This window comes from Nannospalax galili, unplaced genomic scaffold (assembly GCF_000622305.1).
Source record: "Nannospalax galili isolate Female #2095 unplaced genomic scaffold, S.galili_v1.0 scaffold303, whole genome shotgun sequence".
In the NCBI taxonomy this organism is placed as follows: Eukaryota; Metazoa; Chordata; class Mammalia; order Rodentia; family Spalacidae; genus Nannospalax; species Nannospalax galili.
Genome location: NW_008349353.1, coordinates 2306030 through 2312602, shown reverse-complemented (window position 1 = coordinate 2312602; position 6573 = coordinate 2306030).

Below are 6573 nucleotides of genomic sequence, written 5' to 3'. Positions count from 1 at the left end.
TCCAACCCCCTCAGCTTTGGTCTAGGTTCTTTCAATCTGTGGATTTTCTAACTGAAATAATCCTAGTTTAGATTCAAAGTAAACATACATTTATGTGAGACAACATGTAGTTTTTATCTTTCTTTGTCTGGGATACTGTATTCAGGATCTATCCATTCATCAGTTGATGGATATCTATGTTGTTTTCATTTCCCTGCTATTGTGTAGTAGAAAACATGGACGAACATGTGTCACTGCAGTAGGATATAGAGTTTTTGCTTTTTTTTTGTTGTTTTGTTTTGTTTTTTGTTTTGTTTTTGTTGTTTGTTTGTTTGTTTTTGGTATATGCCCAAGAGTAGTGTGGGTAAATCATGCAGTAGAACTATTTCTAGCTTTTTGAAAAACCTCCACATTGATGTCCATATTGATTGCACCAGTTTGCACTACCAACAGCAATGAATAAGGGTGTCTAAAAGGCACCACAGGCAACCAAATAAAACATTAAATTCTAAGAAAGAATTCTTTCTTCTGGAATTGTTGAACAGGGAGGTCTTTCAGACTATTGCCATTGGTATTGGTTACCAAGCAGAACTTGATGTTATTACCCTACTACTGAAGACACTGTATACTTGAGTAACAGAACAAACAGGGATAAATAAGGCTGGTTTGACCTCAGAGGTTCATCTCTATAAGCTAGCTTTTATAGTGCTGGTAGGAGGTATGCATGCTGCCAGAAGAGAAACATAATCATCTAGCTTGCCCAGTTGTTAACCTTGTGAGCTACAAGAATAACTGACTTTGCAAGATATGCCAACTAATGCAATAGTGGCATGAATGATATGGGAGTAACCAATGCTTTCTGATTGAAATTAAGGCCTGAGCCCAAATCTGGCACTGATATCAGACTGAGGAACCTCCCTTGTAGATAGAGAGCTCCAAAGCCTTAAGGGGAACCTATTAGCATTATTCTGCTAAATAAACATAGTATTTAACTGACTCCTAATGGTTTATGGTATACACACACATTAATGTGTTGCTACGCTCTTGCCAGAGCTTATTATTTTAGCAGATAGCAATAGCACAGAGATACACAACTGGAAAAGATGTAAAGAATAAGAGATTCCAGTGTGTTCAGCCCTGAATGACTACAATGAAAGAGTATTTTCTAATCCACCAGGTAGTTATTATTATGAATGCACAGCAATTATGATATCATACACAAGGCCTGTGCAAGCTCACGCCACAAAAAAAGCAGCATGGAGTGGGAGCATGGACAAGAAGCCTGAACAGTAGCAGAGGAAATACTGGCAACTGATAGCTGCTTAGAGAGGGAGAGCCAGTTTTCTTAAAGGGTATGAAATTGTGTAGTTTGAGCAGGCTTCAGGAAAACCTACACCAGTGAAATTTGGGGCCACAAATTTGACATATAAGGCTTTAAAATAATAGAGATTATGAAACTGAGTGAGTGATAATAAAACAGGGTAGAAATCAGGGAGGGTGTCTGATTATGATCAAAATATCTTCCATGCAATTCTAAAACAATCAATTAGGTGATGAAAAAAATAGGAATAGATTCAGAGTCATTCTGAAGTTTACTTACAATAAGGCATTTGGAATACCTCATTCAGTGATTGGATGTAATAAAATCTATTCTTGAAGTTTTAGGGGGAAAATGGCTAATTGTGAGCCAGGAAGCAAACCAGTAAGCAAAGTTCCTTTGCTGGTCCCTACTTCAGTTTCTGTCTCCAAGTTCCTGCTATAAGTTCCTGTCTTATCTTCCTTTGATGATGAAATGTAATTTGGAAGATGGAATAAACACTTTCTTCCTCCAAGTTGCCTTTGCTCAGTGTTTTATTGCAGCCATAGAAAAGCAATGTAGGACAGAAATTACCACCTAGAGTGAAGTGTTTCTGTGTTGTATCTGACCATCTTTTAGGGGGGAAAGTGTGTAAATGTGGGGAATTTCAAGACAGAAAAACCATTGAGTACTCAAAGTTTAATGGGATGTTCTGTGGGAGCTCGAAAGAAGAATGGTGAGAGAAGTGCAGACAATGGAGGTCTGGATTATGAAGTTTCAGAGAGAAATTTGAAAATCCCTCAAAGGCTCTTATCAGATGTGTTCTTGTGATATATTAGAATTAAAAATTTGTGAAAATGTGACCTTTTTTTTCTTTTTCTGGATCAACGGATGTCAGGGCTGAAAACTTAGCTAGGATTAATAAGAGACCATCATCACTGTAAAAAGATCTTCCATGCTGGAGAGATGGCTCAGTGGTTAAGAACACCAGTTGTTCTCACAGAAGACCTGTGTTCAAATCCCAGCACCCACATGGCAGCTAACTCCAGTTCCAGGGGATCCGAGAGCCTCTTCCACCCTCCTTGGGCATTGTATTACATGAGTTCACTTAAACTACATGCAAGCAATACACACATACACATAAAATAAAAATAATAAAATATAACAAATAAAAAATATTTTTAAAAAACCTAAGAAGGAGTTTCTTGGTATTAGCACACATAAGCTGTGATCAAGTGGCAGTGGGTAGGGAAAGCTGAACATTGACTTGGTAAGTAAAATTGCTAAATAATGTGTAAATGTCTCCCACATGGTACTAGTTTTGAAGGCATGCAGTCATGGACTATGGAGGTTTGGCAAATATAGCAGGGTAGGAGTACTTGAAAAGGCCAAAGGACTTTGATGAAGGTACAGAAGCAGCTTCAGTGGAGACTCCAGCACACTGGGGATGCTATGTGGAATGACCACCAGGGAGATTAGTAGGGTTGGAGTGGAGCAGGTTTCAGACTATGAGACAAGCTCTGTGTGCTGTGTATAGCAATTCTAGAGGTGGGGTTATACAAGTCCTTCACTGCCTAGAAGACTGTGAGTGAGTTGACATTTAAGCTATAATATTTGGCTTTTCTGTTGATAAAATTATATTTTCAGATTCTTTAAAATGAAATTTTAGAAGAGTAATGAATGTAAAGGTTTTCTTTTGTTTTGTTTTGTTGAAACAGGGTCTTCCTGTAGCCTTAGCCGGCCCGAAATTTAATACATAAATCAGAGTAGCCTCAGTCTCACAAGGTCCACTGGCCTCTACCTCTTGTATGCTGCAATTTAAAGCCTGTGCTACCAAACCCACTTTAATTTTTTAAATGAATATATTAAAGACACTCTTCAGAATTTTTTTTACAATGGTTTGATTAGGGAATCATAGAATATCTCCATGATTAGTGATTTTTTTTTAATTTTGGTTAGCTTCTTTCTTCCAAATTTACCTTAGAATAAACTTTGAGATAAAATACATAGCCTCCCCAATAAAAAGAAAGACAAAATATAATGAAATAGCATAAAATATAAAAGAGAAAAGTTTATCTAAAATTTCAAAGGAAACATGTACTATAAAAAGTTGGATAGTAGTGAAAAAAAGATTGAATTTTTGTAATCAAATAGTTGATTATGCTTGCATATATCAATACAATGGTAAATGCTGATATGTATGTAGTTGATTGAGAATTAGTATTTAGTATTGTTTTCTATATCAGTGAAGACAAAAATGAATACGTTTTTATCTGACCTACACATTCTACCTATTGTGACCTTATTTTCTTGGAACATAAATGAATTCACAAATATAACTACAAATAAATGGTTTTCATAGATTTGGTTTAAACTTTTCCAAACATTTATTATGTAGGAATACCAAATGCTTCTTTACTTATCACAGTTACCTGAAGTTAGAAATAATGTTGTACTTATTGTGTTAAATGTATATCTAAATGTGTATCTGCATGTCATAAATGATACATAATTCTAGATACATTTATATATAAATGCATCAAATTTTATTTTAAAATATAGCTATTATTATATTAATGACTTATGCAAGCAATGTAATGCGTACATATTTATTGTGTTCAACACAAAATTCCAATGAATTTGGCAATTCCATTAATTTCTTTTGCTATTGTTTTCACCTTTCACCACTCTCTACCTTGCTCACTCTGTAAACATCCAGTCTTAGCATTGCTGCTCTGCCTGTCTTCAGTTCCTTAACTATATCAAAAAATGTTTTCTAGAAATACTTTACTGTAATATCAGTGATCCGTTAGCTTTCTGAATTTGATCAGAATTATTTTTTCACCAAGAGAATTTCTCTAAATCAGACACATACTAATTCTACACAAAATTGTTATACTGCATCCTTCAATAAACAAATATAATAGTAATTGAAAAAGCTTTAATTATTTGCTAAAAATGCCCCTTGATCAAAGCTTCATTAGAGCTAAGAACATTAATGCCATGTCTTTCTTGTAATAATGGAAGGCAATGATATTCTCAATCATGTTTCAGGAATCAATAAACATCTAATAAATAAACATGATTTTAGGATGTGCATGGCATCAACAAAACTTACTTATTTGAATACTTACCTAACAAATGTGAAATACATAAAATGTAAGAACTCTAAAAAGTGGATCAGTCATTAACATATGACTAGTAAAAATATTTAAAAATAAAGTTATAAGAACTAGAACTGTGAATCATAACATCTTATTTTGTGACCCAGAAAACTCAAGCTGATAAAATATGTGAAAAACAAGCAGTCTCTAAAATTTCCCATTTAATAAGTTATACAAAATAAAAATGAGTAATTAAAAAAACAAATAATGTGACACAAATTAAATCATAAGAAAAATAGTAATGATATTATATACACAATATCTTCAGATACTATAATTCTGCATTGCAAAGCCAAACTGTAAATAAACTAAATAAAACTAAGTAAAAATATAAGGCATTAAAAACACAGATAAAAACTAATAAAATATCAGTGAGGACCAAGAATATCAGCAGGACATGTATGGAGTGATGGCTCAGTGGTTAAGAATGCTTACTGTTCTTGTAGAGGACTCAGGCTGTTCCTAGCAAGTGCATAGTTGCTCACAATTGACTATATCTCCATTTACAAGTATCTGCCACCTTCTTTCTGCTCTCTCTGTGTTCCTTCATGGAAGTGGTTCACGTAACCTCATGGAGGTGCAAAAACATACACAAATAATAAGTGGCTAGAGAGAAGGCTTAGTGCATAAAATCTGCTATTGCAAAGGAACTGAATTTTGGTTCCCGCACACACACACTGTGAAATGCAAGTGAATGTTAACGTATAATCATAGACACAAACCTGAAGAATTAAGTAAAATGAAATGTAGAATACTATTACTAGAAAGTAAACTAGATGATAAATCTGGAGACATTTATGCATAGGTATAACTTTGAAAGAGAGGACCCAACAAAATAAAATATGAAACAGAGGAATGGAGAAATAGAAACTTGAGCATCAATTCAATGATAATGAAAGTTAATGAAAATAAGGAAAGGTACAGGAGGGCAATATCTGACAAGAGTTGCAGTGTGTTTTTCATAATGATTAAAGTACTTGAAGATACACATTTGGAAACTATAGTAAAGAGTGAATCAATCTGGAAATATATAGAGATAAATCAATACAGAAATTAATACTGAAATGATATCATATAAGACAGACAATATCTTTAAAATGATATAAATGAATACAGTGACATCTACCAAACACAATTTAAATTAGCATACTTATGTGTGTAGATGTAATTTTATACAGTCTTGTTTTGACTGTATCAATAATATTTATTTGATTGCACTAGGATTCTAATTATAGAAGAGATCTTTTACTTGGGAAGTACAGAACATAAATCCTGGTAGCCCACATTTACCCAATTTCCACCATGGTAACATCGGTCTCTTAATATCCCCCTCAATTGAGCTCTTTATTTCCCTTTACTTCCTTGACTCCTTTCCATTTTCTTGGCTCCTGCAGTTACATCTGGATACGTAGTCACATAAATGATATGGTGTTAAGACCCAGAATTTAGAGAGTATATTCATGGCTTATTTTTTGGATTCTGTGTTATTTCACTTAGTATGACAGTTTCTAGTTCCATCCATTTACCTGCACATTTCATGATTTAATCTTTCCATGCTGCTGATTAGAACTCCTTGTGAAAATATAACTAACTTTCAGTTTACATTCATCAGTGGAGGGACATTTGGTTGTTTCCTTTTCTAAAACTATTGTGAAAAGAGCAACAACAAACATGGGTATACAACTGTCTCTGCAGTAGGATGAGTTCTTGGGGTATATGCCAAGGAGTGATATAGATGGAGCATATGGTAGATTAATTTTTAGTTTTTAGTGTTCTCCACATTGCTTTCCATAGTTGTTCTATGAGTTTACATTCCCAGCAGCAATAGAAGAGTGTTCCTTTTTTCACATCCTCACCAGCATTTGCAGTAATTTGTTATTTTGGTATTTATCATTCTAACTCCAGTAAAATTAAACTTTAAATTGTTTTGATTTGCATTCCTCTAATTACAAAGGATGATGAATATTTTAAAGTGTTTCTTAGCCATTATTATTTTTTCTTTTGAGAGATCTCTGGTAAGACCCATAGCCCATATTTTAATTGGGTCATTGGTTTTCTTGATTTTTTTTAACTGATATGCAAATTTATTTCAAAAACAAGTGCTTAGAGTTATTTCATTAGGACACATCTTTA